The 22372-nt window shown below is 34.7% G+C and overlaps 1 long non-coding RNA gene across 1 annotated transcript in view; it reads left to right on the top strand.

The window, feature by feature from the left end:
• Positions 1-10936, top strand: part of LOC309848552 — an 80318-nt gene extending 69382 nt beyond the window's left edge. Inside the window, exons 2-3 of the long non-coding RNA XR_014303121.1 lie at positions 7849-8090; positions 9427-10936. This is a non-coding gene — a long non-coding RNA (uncharacterized lncRNA). The remainder of the gene's footprint in view (positions 1-7848; positions 8091-9426) is intronic.
• Positions 10937-22372: the final 11436 nt, after the last annotated feature.

The raw sequence follows: 22372 nt of genomic DNA, 5'->3' as shown, positions 1-22372 counted from the left end.
GCTACAACTGTGTGATTTATTAGCTAAAAGAGAGTGTCATAAAGAATCAGCATCTTTCTTGCTACTGGCTAGTTTGGGGCAAAAATGAGATGGCAAGAATATATTCTGAGTCCTTCCCACCTTTTTTATATTTGCTTTCTTCCTATTTCTCTTAAATATTGGGAAAATTTTATTGATTTTTCCCAGAACATCTGTATCCAGTTTAAAACATGGATTCTGAGGCTATCTACCTGCTTTGCTTTTTTCATTTGTAATAAAAGTGATCAAGAAAAAAATACCTGAAAAGCCAGAAGGCTTTATTTCCCAAATGATTATGATTATTCTATATCCTTTATTATTTTTTCTCACATAGATACAAATATAAAAGTTAATTAAAACAGTTTTTTTACTTTGGCCAATTAAAAGTTCCAAACTAGGAAAGAATGTTAGCTAACTTAAAGCTTTCAATTCATTCTTCCTCTGATTACTAGATGAATTCAATATGACTTTTTTTTTTTTAATTTTTAAATACAGTGAGAATATAGTATATAGTGAGTACATTAGAAAAAAGGATTGGAAATTACATGAATAGGTGTTTTGGCAAAGATGAAATGTTTAATGGCACACTTATCCAGATAATTGTAATAATTCTCCAATCTACTTTTTTTTTTAAAGATTTTTTTTTTAATTTTATTTATTTGACAGAGAGAGACATCACAAGTAGGCAGAGAGGCAGGCAGAGAGAGAGGGGGGAAGCAGGCTCCCTGCTGAGCAGAGAGCTCGATGCGGGACTCAATCCCAGGACCCTGAGATCATTACCTGAGCCAAAGGCAGCGGCTTAACCCACTGAGCCACCCAGGCACCCCTCTCCAATCTACTTTTTATGGGTATATATAGTCTTGGGCAAATGTTCATGAAACAAATATTCCAAAGTCCCTCAAGGGTGCTTTGTTTTACTTTATTTTTTCCCTATTTTTTTTATCTGATAAAAATAAAATGGAAATTGAAAATATTTAGAGTAGCAACATAAAGATCCCTTGTTAAATGTCCATAGAACTTAGGAAGGAAGCGATCACATATCCTATGAACCCTCAGTAGGCATCAGATATTCCTAAATCAACTAGAGGTCATAGGGCTAAAGTGGAACCTTTTATGTCTAAGTCGTCTGAACCTGCAGTTTCTTGGGAGACGTTTTAAAAGTGATTCTGAGGTGATTAAGTTGCACTTTCAAGACTCTAGAAGTGCAGTTTGGATACTCATATTCTCAAAATAAGCACAGTTTGGTCAGGTCAAAGAGTTTGGCTTCTTTTTCCACCTATGCCTAATGCTAACCAATTAATTATTTGGGCTTCAGCCGTGTTCTCATTATATGAGTTCAGAATCCTTGAGTAAAATTAGTTTTGTTCACTTTTTTTTTTTTTAATCAATATTGTCAGGAAAATTTCTAACGAGTACTTTTCCAGTCACACAAATAATAGCACACAGATCAATAAGCATCATGCAATTTGAATATTGAATTCACCCTTTGAAATGGCCTTAGAAAGTTAGCTCATTGATGTGGGAAAGCTTTAATTGCAGTTGCCATTAGATGAACACAAAATCCAAATGTCAAAAGCTCCTTTACAATTGGGAGAGCACTGAAGTTAAAATAGCCATGGTCATCAAAGTGCTGAGTTCAGGAAATTCCAGGAAATCACAAAAGTCTTTTGAAAAGCTAAGAGCAGTTGGGTCAACATTAGCATACATTGTGTGAATAAAGGGCTGCTTTTATTCACTGTTATGTTCCATTTTTTTAAAATGTAAAGATATATTTCAGTTTAAGTGCCAAGATGATAATGCCTAAGAACATTAGAATGGCTTCTTTAATATGCAAGATTAAAATCAGTTAACAAAGCTAAGTGGGCAGTTTGAGAGTGTAGATTTGAGGCTAGGATGTCAGGGGTGAGGCTATCAAATATATACATAAATCATGAACTTCTGTGTCTGCAGGTTTCATAGCACCATAGAGCTTAAATCTGTGATAAAAAATGAGCAAAGGAATAATGGCATAATTTAAATTGCTGAGGAGTATAATTTTGTATTCAGGTGGTTAAACTGGAGTTATGAAGATGGTGAAGGGGGAAGAAGTAGGTGATAAAATTTTGACCTGCACTTTTAAAATTGATTGTCACTCAGAAGATACATAAGTTGTTTTTTATTATAATCACTTTTCACATAGTGGAAGCTCAATAAATATTAGTGAAACTATTTACAATAATAATATAGAGAGAGGGGGAAAAAATCTTATCCTTTTACCCTTTTAGATTCTTAGCTGGAAAACTTGTTACAACAGATAGATTAAATGAACAAAAGTTCATCAAAATATACATCTCATATACATAGGGAGAAACTGAGGGATGAGTAAACTCAAAAAGATGGGTAGAACTTGAGCTTAAATACCATCTTAGCTAAAACAAAGAAAGAAAATTATGCAGAGGCAAGTTATGCGAAAGTAACCAGAAATAGTACAGTAAACAAAGGTACGTTTTATTATGCAGATTAAAGTTGGTACCTTCCATATTGATGAGTAGCTTGTGTTTTAGAGCCATCCTTCTTCTTCTGGTACAGAGAGGGTGACAAGCCTACAATTGGAGAGTTCCTTTATAAATGTAAATTTCCCTTGCAAATGGGTAGCATACTGTTTCCAGAGCTTTTCCTGTGCCTGTTTTTCAGAATAATCAGATCAAAATAGTTCTTATGTCAAAGAGGCATATTTTACAGTAGCATATTTTGGTTTCCTACAGTGATACTAATACCACTAATATTTATTGAATATTATGATATTTGAGGCTTTATTCTAAATATGTCTGTATAAAAAATTAATATTTCTATATGATAACCCATGTAATCTTCACAAAGCTATACAAAATTTATTACTGTTCATATTTTAGAAGTGAAGAACTTAGAAATATAAGATACAAATCTATAAAGTGATACAGGTCTGTATAGGTCTATAGTTCATCCTCTTAGGCATTGTTCTCTGAGGTCCCATATTGAAATTTAAAATAATTTTGTTAATTTATTTTATATATTCACTATTCTGAATACAGTTTCTGAAGTTTAAAGTTCCTGACTTAGAGATTTGGACAATTGAGCACTTTCTGTTTTCTTTCAACAGCTTTATTTCAAGAATTTTGAGGGTATGAGCACCAGGTGGTATATGGAATTGTTGAATCACTATAATGTACACCTAAACTAATAGTACACTGTATGTTAACTAACTGGAATTTAAATAAAAGTTTAGAAAACAAAACAGAAAAAAAGAATTTTAACTTCACTTAATCCTTATAGTTTCAATTTATATCTCAGTAGGTTTTATTATTATTATTATTATTTTAATTTTACATTAATTAGTATAATTTTTCCTCTTTGTGATCACTCAGTCAGAAATTTTAAGGACAGCTTCATGTTCTCTTTAGTGAATCTGATTGATAAATTTAAGGAGGAAACTTTGTATTACTTTTTCATGCAAGAAAGAGAAAAAAAAATGGACATCTGTCCTAAACAACAAAGCAACACAAACATGAGTTATGCATGATGTGGTAAACAAAACAGACATACTGCATTCAAGTAAGAGCCAACAGCATTCAACAAAATAGAAAATGTTGTCAGTTTTTCTAGTGGATAAAAGTCATTAGTTATATATGGGTCAGGTTAGTACACAATAATTAATACTTGGGGTCTTTTATACTGAGGCTCATTGTATTTGGAGTACCACATAAAAACTTGGACATGTTACCAGCCCTTTAAGTCAAGAAGCAACACTTGGGAGTGTATTTACCTACATATGGTTACAATTTATACTCCATATTAATTGCTAATATTTGTCATTTCACAGTTTATTGATTGGTTGTTCTTTGTTGGTTATTAAGATATGAGTTGCCAAGTATTTGCCAATACTCTCTGTTGTTAAAAGTTAAAAAGAATTCCTTCAGGAAATTGCAGAAAATCTCACAATTATGAAGCTGGGTCTCATTATCTAAAAAGTCGGTCTGTGATTTCTAATGACTTTACTCTCCTGTGTTATGTTGTTTTTATTAGGGTTTTTACATGAAGTGCCTTGCACCTTTATGTGAATTCAATAACTACCTTAACCTTTCTGTTATTTCTCACTCTTAGTTTTTCTTCATTGTTTAATTTGGCTATTTCCTGGTGGGCTCTCACTCAATGCCATTCCCCTCAGTAAGCATTTATTAAGGATCCATTGTTTATGTGGCACTGTGTCAGACTGTCTATTGCTTTAATTTTTGTTGTTGTTGTTGTTTTAATCAGACTTATAGCCCTAGGCATTGGCTCATTCTAAATTCTTTAACAGTTGTCAAATTGTCAAATACCACTTATTTCTTTAGCCATATCATCAATTAAATAAAATAGTTTTCTATGTATCAGAAATCCTTCTTTTAGCAATGTATTCTGAATTAATAATCATATAGTGATAAGACTGTGCATACTCAATACTTTTTCCCACTTCATTATTAACCATCTAAAAGGATAGTTCCAAAATGCAAGCTATATTTGATTTAAATATGTTCCTTCCCATAAAAAAATCATCAGTATTAATCCTGGTATTGTACATTTCTATTTTCTTCAGTGAATACAAGAAGTCCAAATCTTCCAGGTCATTTAGTATCACTAAATTTCTATCCACATTTTTTTCTAAGCATCCTCTAATTTGATTCAGGATCTTACCACTCCCAATCTCAACTCAACAACCTTACCATGCTCTCTGGAAAGCAAAATCCTCTATTGTGTAGTTTGTGGTGTTTGCCATAACAAAATACCACAAGTTGGGTGGCTTAAACAACAGAACTTTGTGGGGGTTTTTTTGGTTGTTGTTTTGTTTTCTTTTCCCTCCACCCCCCAATTCTAGATGCTGGAAATCTGAGGTCATGATGTCAGCTGGGTTGGTTTCTTCTGAAGCCTCTCTTTTTGGCTGGTAGATGATCATCTTCTCCAGTGTCTTCACATGGTCTTCTATCTATAACTATCTGTGTTCAAATTTTCCTTTTCTTATAAGGACACCAGTCATATTGGATTAAGATTGGATTCAGACTCACAATAATGTCTTTCTTTTTACTTAATTACCTCTTTAGTGACCTTATCTCTAAATACAATCAGATTCTGAGGTACTGGGTGGTAAGACTCACTATATGAATTATTGGGGAAGACAACTCAGCCTATTTACCTCCTTCTAGTGTTCATTCTAGCTTTCTCCTAAAGCAACTTCTTCCTCCATGGGTGTGTTTGTTGTTTTTTAATGGTATCTTTTGTATATAGCTGTATACCTTGTATACAACAGAGCCTGGTAGTGGTGAAATACAGAGTGTTTATGCTTTGAGTAGATAGGAAGTATTAAAACAATTCAAAAAGTGATAATTTTTCTGAAGAAATTAGAATATCTGGTAAGGAGGGGGTACTTTTTTGATAGAGTTTTTAGGATGCCTTTTTGAGGTGAATGGGAAGAGACCTGAATGATAAAGAGCTAACTTCAGAGGAGACATGTTACTCGGTACAAAGACCAAGCAAGGCATGTGTTAAGATGAGCATGAAAGTCATTTTGTTGAGTTCATTGAAGAGAATGGTAGGAGAGAGGCTGGACCATGGATTATGAGGGCCGTTCTAGGCTTTGGCAGATTGTTTGGATTTAATTCTGAGTGATGGGAAGTTACTAGATGGTTATTAGAGGGGAAGAATCTGCTTTACATGTTAAAAAATCATCTAACCTCTATGTGGAGAATAAACTATGAGGAAACACTAATTATTATAGGAAGACCAATTAAAAGACTATTGTCTTGTTTCATCATTGGTAGTTCAATGGAAGAAGACGGTGGTTTTGTTCTGTTGACAGAACAACAAGCTTTTATGGATTGACAAGTTTGAAGGGGAGAGGAAATGAGACTGGGAATGCATGGAGTTTGAGGAGGTGTATATGCTCCCTGAGATCTCAGGTATGAGTTGCCTCATTGAAGCCTATAGGAGAAAAAGGTTCCCATTTGCATTTTAACCCACTGAGCCACCCAGGCGCCCTTTTAATTTTTTTTTTTAAAGATTTTATTTATTTATTTGACAGAGAGAAATCACAAGTAGATGGAGAGGCAGGCAGAGAGAGAGAGGGAAGCAGGCTCCCTGCCGAGCAGAGAGCCCGATGCGGCACTCGATCCCAAGACCCTGAGATCATGACCTGAGCCGAAGGCAGCAGCTTAACCCACCCCATTTGCATTTTAAGAATCAAAGGCAGGAGCAGATGTCTATGTGATAGAATACAGTGAGCCCTTCTGAGTATATCCTCAGAGTAGATTTCATATCAATTATAATAATGTGAGCCCCAAATAAATATTTCTTAAGCATCCTTCAGTTCCATGTGGGGAAATATTTTCTGATACAAATTATATAGCCTGATGTCAACAACCAGTGGGTTACTTTTGTAGAGCATTTGTCTGAGTTGTTGAAATGTTAAACACAGTAAAACTCTGGTCACCATCATATTTTAGTCATGATTTGAATGATACGTGTTCCTTTATGGGTTCTGTCAGGTCTCTGGAAACCTGATTGAAGTAAAAGAACTGATCAAGTCTTCTTCCAACTTGAACAGGAATAAAACAGTGTTTAGTTAAATTCCCCATACTGGGTCTCTGAGTTAATAGAATTCAGATGGCATAGGTAGTTAGTTTCTGATTAGTCCCAATTATTAGGCTCCTGAGGGGGAAAAGGTTCTTTGGAATTAAATTTATATAGCTTTGACTTACCTGGTTTCCCAGCATTGCAGAACTGGAAGGAAAGATTGCAGGGAAGAATATAAACTAGGAATCACAGGCTCTTTCTCCATTAATGGGATATAAGTGAACAGAATGCAGGATGTCATGCAATTTAGGGACTATTCAAGGAGGATCACTTTGTCAAAGGTAAAGGCCATATAAATAAAATTCTAATGAATGGCATTATATGGATTATCAAGTTTATGTCTGGTCAAGATGATTTCCAAGAAATCTGGAAAACGTATTATATATTTGGATTTTCAGTCACTGACCACACAGCTAAAATCTAGATGTCCTGTGGCTTTGTAGGAAGATAAATGTTTTCAGTGTTGGCTTTAAAGAGTATTACCAGACACCTATTCCCAGGGAAAAGAAGACAGGCTTTATTTAACATGGGTTAAAGGTTTTTATTTTATTATGATTTTTCTTCAGTTTTAAACTATTTTTTTCAGCATTTCCAGAAACCTTGCTATCTTTCAGAGATGTCGATGAAAAAGCAGTTAGAAATCAGAACTGTTGGGAGGTGTGTGAGGTTGATATAATCATCTTGGGAAGCAATTTATAAGAACATGAGAAATGATTCTTTGAAGTTTTAGATGACAGTGAGGAAATGGTGCTAAGACTCATTGCTAACTGTTGATTATAATGTATTCCTAAATACATAGGCCACTAGAATGATCTGTTCAGCAGGAGTTGAGTAGGAGTTTCATTGAGCAGACTCCTGAATTCTGAAACAACTAACAAGTCTTTCTGAATTTAATTTGCTGATGCCAAAAAAACATGGATACCAGTCTGGAAGGGCTGGGGCAGAATGATGTCAAGAAGATGGCGGGGGAAAAAGAAACAATTGCAATAGTCACAGACAAGTTGACAGTGAGCTGGACTATATTACTCATCTAACTAGTGCTGAAGTACGTCATACCAGAAATATTTAAGTACTCTGTGGAGAGAATGTGATTTAAAGTTTCAACTAAGATGATTGCCCTACTCATGATGTTCCCTTATTGATCTGACTTTGGACATAATACTTGGTGGTAAATCTTGGTGACTATAATCAGAATCTTTTGTTTTTCAGAAATAAACAAAGAGAAGACACATACTACTGGTCCTGCTCTCAGTCAATGGATACCTTTCTAGTGAAGTACTGAATGTTATCTGGAAAGACCAAGAACATGATAGTCTAAAAAATGACAACAGCCCTGGCTTGTGTAACTGAAGCCCTTCAGTGGAATTCCTCTCTGCCTGTGTTAGATTGGAAGAACCCACTGGGTCATTTTGGCGATGCACATAGTAATGGATGAGAAGCAGTCCCTTCAGGTAAAGATATGAACCTTCTGAGATGTTCTGTGTGGATAACTATAAATATTATCACATATTAATGGGTTATTGTATATAACAGTGATTCTCAAACTAGGGCACTTTTCCATTTGGCAATGCCTAAAGATATTTTTTTGGTCACAAATTTGGATGTAGATGCCACTGATATCTAGTAGACAGGGGCCAAGGATGTTGTTAATCATCCTGCAATGCACAGAAAAGTGTTTCTCCACCCCTGGAAATATGTCCAGTAGTGCCAAATTAAGAAACTGGTTATAAATATTATAATGTTATGCAATTTTGCTATTAAAGTACTTGCTTCCACCTCAAAATATATATTCCCCAAATAAAAGTTTCAATGGGAAATGAGAGGAAACACATTTTCGAGATCTTAGGATATCTTTCTTTCACCTCAATGTAAAGAGTATGTCTGTATACCAAGGCAGGCAGCAAGAAGTACTACAAAAAGGCATCTTTAGAGGCAATGAAGACTATATAATGTCTAGAAATTTTGTTTTAGAACTGTACAGCAAATATCTGTGCAACATCCTGGAGGCTATGGCTCGTTTAACTCATTATTCTATGCGTATCTCTTTGTAAAGTACTTGACAAAATAATGAATAACTTTTCTCTAAGGTTGGCCTAATTTTGTTATTTTAAATAAGCCATGAAATGGTTACTTAGGACAACAGAAAACTAGGAACCAGTGGCTTACCACTTGTAAGCCTCACAAGTTCCACTTAATTTAATTATATGATATTCATCTTTCTGAGAAAGACATACACAGATTTTCTGGGAGCTTACCTGAGAACCAGAGTTTAATCTTATAATTTGATGTTTTCATCCTTTTCCCTAGATATAGGGGGAAAAAAATCTTTAAATACATGGTATGGGTTAAGAAGCCATTATCCTTCCAAGATTTTAGCCAAGGATTTCCTTCCTAGACCACTGACCTAGAATAAAAAAGCCCCTGTTGTTTTTATTTGGTTATTGTGGTGAAAATTTTTGTGGATTAATGTTGGCTGCTTAAATTCATTCCTAGTGGTGGAGAGGTTTTGCAATATGGCCACAGTGGGTATTTCAGTTACCTAGAATAATAAAGGCATTGGATAGTCCTTATCTTCTCCAAGAGACTGCAGATATGTATCAGAATTTCATCAAATTGAATGCAAACATTCCATCCAGAACAAAAGCCCTTAAAATGGTATACTGAGGCCATGAATGGAGTCTCTAAAAATGATGTCACCTGGTTTCTTAGCCCATTTGCTGATGTTAGAATAAGACCTTTGTATGATGCAAATGATTATTGAAACCTTGGGGTTGTATACTTTTCCAGATGCACTAAGGAGAATGGGCCTAAAACAAAGCAGCACTCCTGGTAACACTGGCCTTTTAAGCCTGGGCAGAGGAGAGGAGCCTGAAAGCAAACCTAAAAGGTCAAGGAGTTAAAAACAAGAAGAGGAGACTTCAGTGCCATGAATGTCCAAGGAAGATAGTAGTTTGAGAAACAGAGTAGCTTAGTAGTGTATGATCATACTTAAAGGTCAAGTAAGGTAAAGAATAAGTGTCTGTATGATTTGGCAAAATTATTATTAACTTTGATGAGAGAAAACTCACTAGGTTCATGAATGTAAAGTGAAAAAGAGGAGACAGTGTACAGACGTGACTTCCAATAGAGTGTGAAGGGCAGGACAGAGATAGGGAGTCAATGGAGAAGAACATGGGGTCAAGGGAGTATCATTTGGCTTAGGAGATAAGTGAATATGACAAATGTTCATGAGGAATTCCTGTAGAGTTTGTGTACTGAAGACACAAAAGAGAATGGATTATTTGGTGAGAAGTTGGATAAGGGGTAGAGAAGTGGGATAAATCAGGAGGTCATATTTAGTAAAAAAATAAAACCAAAAGCTAGGATTTTGGAAAAATTTGAATTTCAGATAAATGCTAAGTAATTGTTTAGTTTAAGTATGTTCCAAATATTGCCAGGGACTTTGCTAAAATGTATATTATCTGAAATTCAAGTTCAACTGGGAATCCTGCATTTTCTCTGGAAACCCTTAGAGATGCTAATCACAGATGAAAGATTAACTATATTAAGACATATTTTCCACTGTGACAAGATGTGGATTAAGTTTCACAGCAGGAAATTACTATAGAGTTTCTTCTAGTAACTTCTGTGTCCTCTGCATAGTGACCAACAGGCTACTGACATAATGGTAGAGGCATGGTGGCAGTATCACAGTCTTGAGGAAATGTAGATTTGAAATAACTGCTGTGAATAATAGGAGAAGAATTAATTAGGAAAACACAGACTTGTTCCCAGGCACATTGAAAGCTTAATTGACACCAGAGACCTTGAATTGATAGAGGTACCAATCCATGCAGGTGAGTGCCATTAATCTGCTGAGGAGGGTCAATTGGCAAATGGGGTTGCCAATACCGAGAAGAGGGTGACGGAAGTGCTGGAGCATGTAGTCTAAGCGAGATAGTGAGGGCAGTCAAGGGAGTGGGGAGAGGTGGTAGAGGAGTTAAAGGAGTGACTATGATAAAGATGAAAAGCAAGCAAAATAAGAACAAACAACTGAGTGAGTGAGCTATGTATGTGGTATGAGAATAGGATAGATGAATTTAAGATCTCACAGGTGTAGATGATCTGGGTAATGATAAATTCCAGTTGGGATGATGAAAAAAGAAACAAAAGAGAAAGGGAGGTGAAAATTACTGGAGATGAAAAGGCAAAAAACAAAACAAAACAAAACAAAACAAAAACAAAAAACTAGAGCCATTAGGGAATTAAAAAAAAAAAAAGGTTGTAAAAAGTGCCTCTTTGTCCTAGGGCACTTAGATGTTGGTGAATGGACAATGTATTCATTAGGGCACCACTAGCTGCTGTCACAGAAAAGCATCTGTAATGTGGTGGCTTAAAATAAAGGTGATTTATTGTATACTCATATAGCAATCCCAATCATCGGCTCTTCTGACTGTCTTTCTTCCAAGAAGTAAGTTAGGTACCTGGGTTCCTTCCACTGATGATACTGTTACCATCTTATCAGGTGGTTTCAAAGGCTTTTCTGAAGTCTCCATTGTAGCCAGAGAGAAGGAATGGGTTTTGGAAGATTGAACATAGGAAGTTTTTAATGGTTGAGGATTGGGAGCAACACTCACACTTTTCCTGCATACATTCACTAAAATGCAGCCATATCGTTACACCCAACCATAAGGGCCATGGGGACATGTGGCTGAGAGGAAAGTAAAAAAAAAAAAAAAGGTTTTTGATGAACAGGTAGCCAGTCTCTGCTATAGACAGCTTCCAGTTGTGTTTCAGGGCTAGTAGTATCTTTAGGGAGAGACTGTTTTTACTTAAGGAAAGGCATTAAATAAAACTTTCACTGAAACTAGAGGTCGGAGTGGAAAGCTCAGGGAAGAAGAAGCACTATGAGTCAAGCTTAAGAGAGAAGACACACAGACTATGATGGGACAAGAATATGAGACAGTACATACTTGGAGGTATTTGCATTCTGCCTGAGGATCAGAAAAATCTGGATGTGAAGTCCGATTTACTTACAAAGGTTTTCATTGGAATTAGTCTCTGTTCCCACTGATTTGGGCATTGTTTCTAGGAAAGTAGAACACTCTGGGCAGAGCAGTTTTGGGTTAGCAGCCTGCTTCTGACCTCTGACATACTGTAGGCCTGGATCTCAAGTTTAAAGGCTTGTGCCTCTGAAATGCTTGCCACTTGTTCTACCATAAAGTCCATTATTTTAAATCTCTTGAATACATTACAATAGTAATGTATTCTGCTGTACTCTATTACATTAAATCCAATTTTATATGATGGCTTACTGTGCTGTTCTCCTTTCCCAATGTATATATCCTTTAGAAGCCTCAGATTATATAGGTATATCATCTGTAGCTGACTAGATGCGTTACTTGTGGTGACTTCTATAAAAATGGACATCTGGCTTCCTCAGGATTAGAAATGTAACTTCCCATTGTAATTTTGTTCCAATGGGAAAATAAGGTATAAGTATCATTATTTCAAATTACAGTTCCTTTTCTAGGAATTTAATCTGCAATAAATTTGAACACTATCTTCAGAGCATAACATGTTAATAAGATACTATTAAAAGGAAGGCAAAAACCTAACTCAGTGTAAAACAGATTATGGTTAGTACTTGTGTTCTTAGTTGAATAAAAGAAGACTTTTTCAAGAGGTTTTTGTTTTGTTTTGTTTTGTTTTTTGTTTTTTAGAAGAGAGGCTTCAAAGACTCATTTGATATATCTAGAATATTTTGAAATTAAATCACACTATAATATTTTTGAGACATTAGAAAATGCATACAATTTCTCATCAGCCATTTAGCCATTATTATGCATATAATGTATCCATATATGAAGTTCTTCCAATTTTTATAATCTAGTTTTGGAGAACAAAGAATTAGAGAACAGTAGCAAATCATTAATTAAGAATGAATTGAAAATTAATAAAACTAGGGTTTACCTATGTCCCATAGGCACCCATCTCCTAAATTTTGGATGAAAAATAACTAAAAATTCATTCCCCCAAACATATTATTTTCATCATTATCCATTTCCTCCACCCCCGGTCTCTTTGAAAACTTTTAGATCTTAATTTCACCACCTAACATGTAATTGACCTAAGTTGATTTCTGGCTGGATTTGAATCCTTCATTTTTTTGTAGTAGCTAATATTCATAATCTACATATTACCTCCTCCACATATTATGATTCCATAAATAATTTTTAAAGAATGTAACTGAGATAGATAGAAAAGTGACACTTATGTCTCCAGTAAGATCTATACCTCAGTTAACCCCACAGATATTTTTTAAAATGTCATTTTAAAAGGACTAATAGAAAAGAAGCTAAAAAGAAAAAATAATTATATATAGTGCAAGGATAGTTAAATATTGAATTACTCGTATATTAAAAGAATAAAATGAATAATCTTCTTGTAAGACACAGATAGGAAGAGGAGATCAATCTTAAAAAAAAAAAAAAAAAGGAACAAGCTGAGACTGATCCTCTGTCTACCTCTGTTCAATTGACTTTAAACCAGTACAAATCAGAGTAATTAGAAGCAGCTAAGAAGCTAAAGCCCCTTCTTAGCTGGCTTGCAGTACACACAATATTGTCGGAGAACCACGTAAACAGCTTAGGAAGCACATCTACTATGTTGGAAGGCCAGAAGAATCGGAACTATCTGGGAACAATAAATCACTAAGCAGAGCTAAGGCTGCATAAAGTGAGCAGAAGGATAGAAGGTGTCATTTACACAGAAACACTAATATTGGGGTGAGGAGAGCATTTAAAACAACAGAAAAATAAACTTAAATCTAAGATATCCTAAGGAAAACTTAGTGTATCATGAATTGTGTGATAAAAACACACTTTGATTTCATACAGATTTAAGTGGTAATTTCTATTTCCATAAGTATATATGTGGCACTGCATAGAATTTTGTTTTTAAAAATTTTGAAGCAAGGCTTCTACATATCTTTCATCCAAGTACTGTTAATGCAGATGAGAAAGAACCTCCTAGGAGAAAAGGCATAGAGTAATAACCAACCCACTGCTGGAAAGTTTTATGAAAGCTTGTACTTCATCTTTTCAATTTATATGAAGCATTGAGGAAGATTTTAGGCTCTTTTGGAAATGGGTGAAGTTGCTAAATAGTAGCAGGTAGCATATTTTTTGGGAAGAGGCCAAACAAAGACCAAGATGTGGGTTTTATTTTTGATTCTACTATTCACAAAAGCTTTACCTTAATAAAATCAGATACTTCAATTTCTCTTCACTTCCGTTTCTTCATCAACAAAATGAGGTAATATTCTATCACTTCTCCCACCAACTATACTATGTGTGAAAATGTTGTAAGGAGGCTCCAATGAGATGAATATTATTAGAGGCAGAATTTCAACTCATACTGCTGCTATGTAGGTCTATATTTATTCTATAGGTATATACATATTATATGTTGTAAATAAAACAAATTATATAGTTATAATCTTAATAGCTTATCAAAATTACTAAGACTCTCAAGACCAAGGAAGTTTCCACTGCAAAGTGTTTGTCATATAGATTTTAACATGTCAGCTAAAAAACACAAAACAAAAACAACAGAAAACCAGAGCATAGTTTATTTGTTTTCAGATGTGCTTAATTTGAATAGTAATGAAACCATTTATAAGACTTGTGACTTTCTTTTTTTTTTAAAAGATTTTATTTATTTGACAGAGAGAAAGTACAGATGAGGAGCTGGAGAGAGAAAAATAGACTCCCCGCTGAGCAGCTAGCCTGATGTGGGGCTGGGACTCTGGGATCATGGTCCCATGAGCTGAAGGCAGATGCTTAACTGATTGAGCCACCCAGGTGCCCCAAGACATGTGATTTTAGGCAAAATAATTCTCTAAACCTTGATTTCCTCGTTGGTAGAACAGAATTATAAACAATCTCTGTCAAGCTTCTTTGCACCCAGTGCATGGTAAACATTCAGTAAGTGCAAACTTTTATTATAGTTGAGCAATTTTAGATCACAATAAAGGCATGCAGTGGAAAGCCATATTTATTCCTGGCTAAAATTTCATTAATTCTTTTCTATTAATTTAAGTAAAAAACATATAGAATCTAGCATCTTACGCTTCTTAATAAGTGTGTAATGCAGTACTGTTAACTCTATGTATATTGTTGTGCAACAAATCTATAGAACATTTTCATCTTGCAAAACTGTAATTCTGTACCCTTTGAACAACTCCCATTTTACTCATTCCCCAGGCTCCTGGCAACCACTATATTGCTTCTGTTTCTAAGGGTTTGACTACTTTGGATATCTCATGTAAGTGGAATCATATAGTATTTATCTTTTGTGACTGGGTTATTTTACTTAGCAGAATGTCCTCAAGGTTCATCCGAACTTTATTATATAACATCCCTTCTTTTTAAAGGCTGAATAATATTTCATTATATGTATATACCACATTTTCTTTATCCATTTGTCCCATCAGTAAATATTTAGATTACTTTCATCTCTTGGTTGTTGTGAGTAATGCTTCAACAAACTTTGATGTGCAAATACCACTTTGACATAGTGATTTCAGTTCCACTAGATATATACCCAGAAATGGAATTGCTGGATCATATGGTAGTTCTACTTTTAACTTTTTAAGGAACCTCCGTGCTATATTCCATAGCAGCTGTACCATTTTACATTTCCACCAGTGGTGAAAAAGGGTTCCAATTTCTCTGCATCCTTGCCAGAATTTGTTATATTCTGTTTTGTGTGTGTGTGTTTGTTTGTTTTGATAGGGGTCAGTAACTTATGGCTCACATTTTCCTGATGATTAGTGATGATGAACATCATTTCATGTTTGTTGGTCATTTGTATACCTTTTTTAAAAAAATCTCAGTACTTTCTGAAGTGTGTAAACCTGGCGATTCACAGACCTGTAACCCTGGGGATAAAAATATATGTTTATAAAAAATAAAAAATTAAAAAAAATTTCAAATAAATAAATAAATAAATAAATAAATTAGGTTATTTTATTGTTGTTTTTGTAGGAGTTGTAGGAGTTATAGGAATCCTTTAAGTTGTAGGAGTCCTTTATGTACTCTGAATATTAACTCCTGTTATGAATCTGTCAAATTAATACTGTTAAGTAGAGTACGGAGTGCCAGATGGTAAGCCACAGTTGAATAATAGACTATAAGAGAGGGGCGCCTGGGTGGCTCAGTGGGTTAAGCCGCTGCCTTCGGCTCGGGTCGTGATCCCAGGGTCCTGGGATCGAGCCCCGCGTGGGGCTCTCTGCTCAGCAGGGAGTCGGCTTCCTCCTCTCTCTCTCTCTGCCTGCCTCTCTGCCTACTTGTGATCTCTCTCTCTCTCTGCCAAATAAATAAATAAAATCTTTAAAAAAAAAATAGACTCTAAGAGAGATTGAAATAGAGAAGTTTATTACTTACTGGTTCTGGAGGAAATACCTGGCAAGCCTCAGTGGGTCACATGGGGAGTCAAGGCAAAGTACAGACAGAGAGAGACGGATAGGACCCAGACATGTGCTTTTATTAGGGTCCAGAGTGCTCTGTGGTGTTTGGAATAAGACCAGATTGGTAAATTTAAACAAACAAACAAACAAAAAAAAGCCAGGTTTTGGTACATCCCAAAGAGGTCTTAACTTTGAGGCACAGAAGGGAAAGATGCTGGGAGGCAGGGGATACTGTTGATCACAAGGGCTGTCATAATCAGGAACTTACCTTTGCTTTTGACTCTACAGGCTGCTCTCTAGGGCATGCACTTGTGTGAGAGGTCATTTTAAGGTCCCTGCAGGCTGCTTGACCAACCAAAGTGGATGACAAGGTAGGAATACCATGGAGTTCTTCAGTTAAATTCTCAGTAGCCCCTCATCAGACATATTACGGTTTGTAAATAGTTTCTCCCATTTCAGCATTTATCTTTTTACTGTGTGCATTTTTGATTTACTGTGCAAAAGTTTTTAAGTTTGATGTAGTCCCACTTATCTGTTTTTGTTTTTGTTGCCTGTGCTTTTGGTATCATATCTGAGAAATCATCACCAAATCCAATGTTGTGATCTTTTTTTTATGTTTTCATCTAGAAGTTTTATAACTTCAGGTCTTATGTTTAGGTCTTTAATCTATTTTGAGTTAACTATATATATGGTATAAGGTAAGAGACTAATTTCTTTCTTTCACAGGTGGATATTTAGTTTTACCAGCATCATTTTTTGAAAAGATTGTCCTTTCCCCATTGAGTATTCTTCATGCCATTATTCAAGATCATTTAACCACATATGTAAGGATTTATTTCTGCTCTTTCTGTTCTGTTCTATTGGTCTATTTATCTTTAGGCCAATACCATATTGTTTTGATTATTGTAGCTTTGTAATATGTTTTAATATCAGGACATATGAGTCCTCCAGCTTTGATTTTTGTTCATTTCATTTATTTTTGTTTTCTTTCCAGATTTTTTTGGTTATTCAGGTCCTTGGAGATGTTATATGAATTTTAGATTTTTTTTTTAAATTTCTGAAAAAAGAAAGACACTGGGGATTTTGATAGTAATTACATTGAATCTGTTGATCACTTTAGTAGTATAAGAATCTTAATAATATAAGTCTTCTAATTCTTGAGCACTAAAGTTTCACTTATTTTTAGTATAAGGCCTACATTACAAGAAACACTGATCAATCCCAAGAAATTTCAGAACATTTACTTGGTTCCCCCCCGCAACTGCCAAAAAAGCTCAAATTTCACATTAAGCTTAAAGACTTTCCTTGCCTTTTAAATATCATCTTAAAATGTTGTTGTCCCTTGGGTATCTTGGTGGCTTAATCATTTAAGGGTCTGACTTTTGCTCAGGTCATGATCTCAGGATCACGGGATCAATATCAGGCTCTGATTAGGCTCAGCATGGAGTCTGCCCATCCACCGCCCACTCCTGCCCTGCTCATGCTCTCTCTCTCAGATAAATACATAAAATCTAAAAAAAAAAAAAAAAAAAAAAAGTTGTCCCTTTTTTCAGCAGGTTTAAGCTCCATGATGTAACATTTCTGTGTCTCTCTCTTGTCCCTGCCTGTCTCTCTCCTCAGTATTCTTTCTACCAGATCTGTGCTTGCTAACCCAGCAGATATTCACAACTCTCTTCTCCTTGCTGGGGTAGCTGAACTCCCATTGTAAAGGCTGAAAAGGCTGGGTGCTCATGTCTCTGGTATCCCTTGTAACAAGAGCCCTGGTAAATTTTTCTGTCTTGGCCAGAAAAGTATAAAAGGTGGCAATTCTAGGAAAGTTTTCTTCTTCTATAAAATACCCACGAAGTGAATCTCCTTGCCCTTTCTTCCAACTTTTAAATGTTGTATGATGATACGATTTTTGGAGTTTTGTAACCTTTTTTTTAAAAGAACTCAAACAGGATCTCTGACATTATTTTATTGATAATCAATGAGACCTATAGCCATATAACTACAGACCTCCTGCTATGTGAACTTTGTTGTTGCATCTCTTTGCATTAAATCTACCAAATAGTCAAAAATTTTCTAAATCATACAGTTCTGATTGTTAGCATAGCTAATGCTTAAAAATGGAGTATCTGTGATCTTGATCAAGTTTCCTAGCCTTGCTATACCTCAATTTTCTCATCCATTAAATGAGGATAATGAAGTGAGGATAATAATATTTATCTCATAGATTTGTTGTAAGGATTTAGTGAAACAAAATACATGAAGCACTTAAACTGGCATGCATGAAGGGCTGAGCAAACATGAGCTGAGTGGGTGACATCTTTATTCTTTATGTCATCTACACGCCTCCTTAAGATCATTTTCTATTCTTGCTGTATTCCTTTTCACTGACTGCCTCTTGAACCTGCATTAGTCAGTTTTTCATTCCCACTACTCAATGTCAAGGTCACCAATGGCCTTCATATTGTTAACTATTTGACGTATCAGCAGTATTAAGCAGCCAATCACCTCTCTTTCTAAAGATGCTTTTCTTCATCTGGCTTCCAGGTTATTACACTCATTCTATTTTTCTTTTACCTCTCCAGCTACTTAATCTATTTATTCAACTTTATTACTCCTAAAACTTCCTCCCTCACCAAAAGAACACAAGACAAACAAAACAAAACAAAGTACCGTGCTCCTGTCCTAGTTCTTCCTTCAGTAAGATGTCTAGGTAAAATTATCTTGCTTCAGCCTAGACTATTTTCTTTCAAATTCTGTACTCAGTCTATCAGCACATCTAATTTGCTTTAGATCAATTCCTGCCAAACTATGAGATCAACATTCTAATCCAGTCAGTTGTCCTCTCAGCCTAATTATTGGAAGAGCTCTCTCTGCCCTTACTCTATATCCTCTTCTCAACAAAGTGGCCATAGTGATTGTATTAACAGGTGGAGTGATCATCTCACCCTTGTGCTCAAAATATTTTAATTCTTCTATTGCCAATCAGAATTTAAGCTAAAGTTCTTACAATAACTCATATAATATATATGCAATAGCATCTTGTTCTTACATCTCACTTCTTACTCCCTCAATACACCACTCTTGTCTCAGTTCTTTGATTATATCAGGCACTTTCCCTTTCAGTGCCTTCCCCTAGATAGCTCTAAAGATGATGTTCCCATTTCCATAAGTCTTTACTCAAATGATACCCTTTGAGTGAAAACTTCCTTCTCTAAAAATGTCTCCTCTGCCAACACTTCGTATTTCTATTCTATGCTTTCTATATATTTTTTCTCTTTGATACTTACTCTTATAAGCTAAGTATTTTATTTATCCTACTATTTTCTGTTTTCCTTTTTAGAAATAAGTTCCAGGAGGCAGGCTTTTTTCATTTTGTTCACTGATGTATCCTCTGCAAAGGAAACATTGATTTCACATAGCATACATTGAATATAAAAATATTTGTTGGATGGTTGTGGTGGGGAAAAGAGAGGGTTGTTTTAATGCCCTTGTTACTTGCAATCCAAAATGAAATCTAATTCCCCATCTCATATCGCTATGATACTTCTAATCAATATCATTAAGTATCCCTAAGGATAGAGAAAGTCAGGGAAATTACTGTTGATTTATTTTATGCTCAATGTTATGTGATTTTAATTTAAATATAGTAGAAGTTAGACATTTTGTTACTCTGGATTCTTCGGGTAAAAACTGGGATTTGAATGAAACAGACTTTATATTAAGTTTATATTCAGAAATAATAGACTCATTGATCAATTCAGTTGTTAGAAGTTACAACCTATGAATGTCTCTAAACAATATATGGTAACTAATCAATCATTACAAGCATACATAACTCAGTAAGGAAATGTAAGGAAATGCTCATCTCTCTGCTTGCCACAGTTGGTATGCCATTTGAACCACACTACGTGCCTCCATAGGGTTGAGGATGGTTCACAAATCAACCCCCATTTGGCACTACAGAAACTGTGGGAGGTAGGATGAAGAAGGTGTCTTTGGTGTATTAGGGCTACCCTTTCTCTAGCCCTTTGTCCAGAGAGAGAAGGCTTTTTTCTTTTTTCTTTTCTTTTTTTTTTTTTTTTTAAGCTTATGTTTGTCTGTGTCTTCTGGTAGTTCTGGATTGGTAGTAGCACTATGTCCAGAGTAAATGGGAGACAATAGGGGCATCAAGGAATCCACTTTTGTGTCATTTTTCTGTTGAAGATTCCTAGACAGAATCTTCTTTCTACCTTTCAGAGTTCTTCTATGCCTGTTTGTTGTGTTCTGTATAGGTAGAATGCCAATTAAATATAAAATATTAATTTTCTTCATACTATTTTACTTAGAAATGTTTTTAACAATCAAGTGATTTTGAAGCTATTTACATGCTTTATTGATATCATTTTATTAAGAAATTTATTGTCATAAATTTTCCAACTCTGAAGAAATCTTCATTTCTGCTTATATTAGGCCTCTCAACTCCCAAGATCTTCCTTCCTTAGAAGTCTAAGAAAGTGAAATAATTTTTATTTATATCTATTATAAACCTTTGGAAAGGGCTTATTTTAAGGTCTTACTAAATATATCCAAATGTTAAACACATATTTTATGTGTATTATATCTTCTGTCAGTTTCTACAAAAGCAAACTGCTATCACTAGTCTTTTTAAGTGGGTTTACTCTTTAGGAAAAGAGATATATGGAAAATAAAGGGTAATAAGAATTTTTATTTTTTTATTTTTATTTTTTTTTTTTTAAGATTTTATTTATTTATTTTACAGACAGAGATCACATGTAGGCAGAGAGGCAGGCAGAGAGAGAGGAAGGGAAGCAGTCTCCCTGCTGAGCAGAGAGCCTGATGCGGGACTCGATCGCAGGACCCTGAGATCATGACCTGAGCCGAAGGCAGCGGCTTAACCCACTGAGCCACCCAGGCGCCTGGGTAATAAGAATTTTTAAATCAGGAGTATTTTTTTCTCTGAAGTTTGTTTTTCCCCCTCCCATTGGGAGAATTGAAATTTAACGATATAATTCTACATCTGCATTTTATTTTGAAATTAAAATAAATGATCACCAAAGACATGAAACTTCTGAACATACCTTTTTAGGATAAGGGTGTGATGAAACTTTAAGGGTGTGAATAAAACTTTATTTTATTCACCAATAAATTAATTAAAATTCATACCTTTCATCTAATCCCATGAATACTTAGATTTGTAGTAAAGGATTAAAAATACTTCTAATTCATGTGAAATCTATAGTTAAATGTTGAATATTTGAGAGATTCATATAAGCATAAATATGAGAAGCATATTAACAGTAAGTGAGTAGGTCATGATAACATACCATAAAATCAAGAAGTGGCATCAGAGACTAAATTATTAAAAATAGGACATGATGGTAAGAAATTCATCATATTACTAAGATTTGAAAACCTAATTGAGAGCTGAAAATGTAATACTTAAATGAATTACAGACTGTATTGAAAGGAACAAGTATCTTTGTACTAATGCCCAGAGAAATACCAAATGAACTCCTTGACCTGTACATTTACATGACTTTGTATTAGCACATTTGCAGTGTCCAGAATATTCATGTCATGGAAATCAGCAGTGTTTTAAAATATAAATATAGAATTTATATTAAGTATGAAAACATTTTTGTACCATTTTGGTAAATAGTTATTCTGGATTTTCTGAAGTAATTCTTATTCTAAATACTTTGACCAGTGATCTTCAGTGCTATGTATTTTAGCACAGAGAAATATTCTCTTTTTCTTTCCTTTTAGTTTTTGAAATATCCCTTGCTCCACAAAATCTTTGAGTGCTATTAAAAAAAAAAAATTACATTCTTGCAACATCTGCTGCCAGACACTAAAATTCTCTCCTAAAACATCACATTTTATTTATGAGTGCAGACAAAACCTTAAATTCCTTAGAACCAAACTGATCACAATCTAGACTTGACTATGTTATGTATTTGAATACAGAAATATCATTTATGATCATGATTATTCATTTTTAAGTGTTATTTCTGTATATTTTCTATCAGAGAGAATTGATTTTAGTGGATTGTGAAATCAATTTAATGGGTCCTGCTCAGCATTTAAAAAATGAAATAATGTAGACAAGTGTAGAATAGTATAGAGGAGAAAAAAACCACACACACATACACATACACATACACAGACTAGAATTCATCACACATAGTAAGGGAACTATAATTTCACAAAAAATTATCTAGTTTATAACTATGCGGAGTTGTGATTTGCTATATTATTTACTGTGCTTTCATAAAAACTAAAAATCATTTT

This window comes from Mustela nivalis, assembly GCF_964662115.1.
Source record: "Mustela nivalis genome assembly, chromosome: 15".
Taxonomy (NCBI): Eukaryota; Metazoa; Chordata; class Mammalia; order Carnivora; family Mustelidae; genus Mustela; species Mustela nivalis.
The sequence above is the reverse complement of the archived record's forward strand: the minus strand, read 5'-3'. Positions and strand labels throughout refer to the sequence as shown.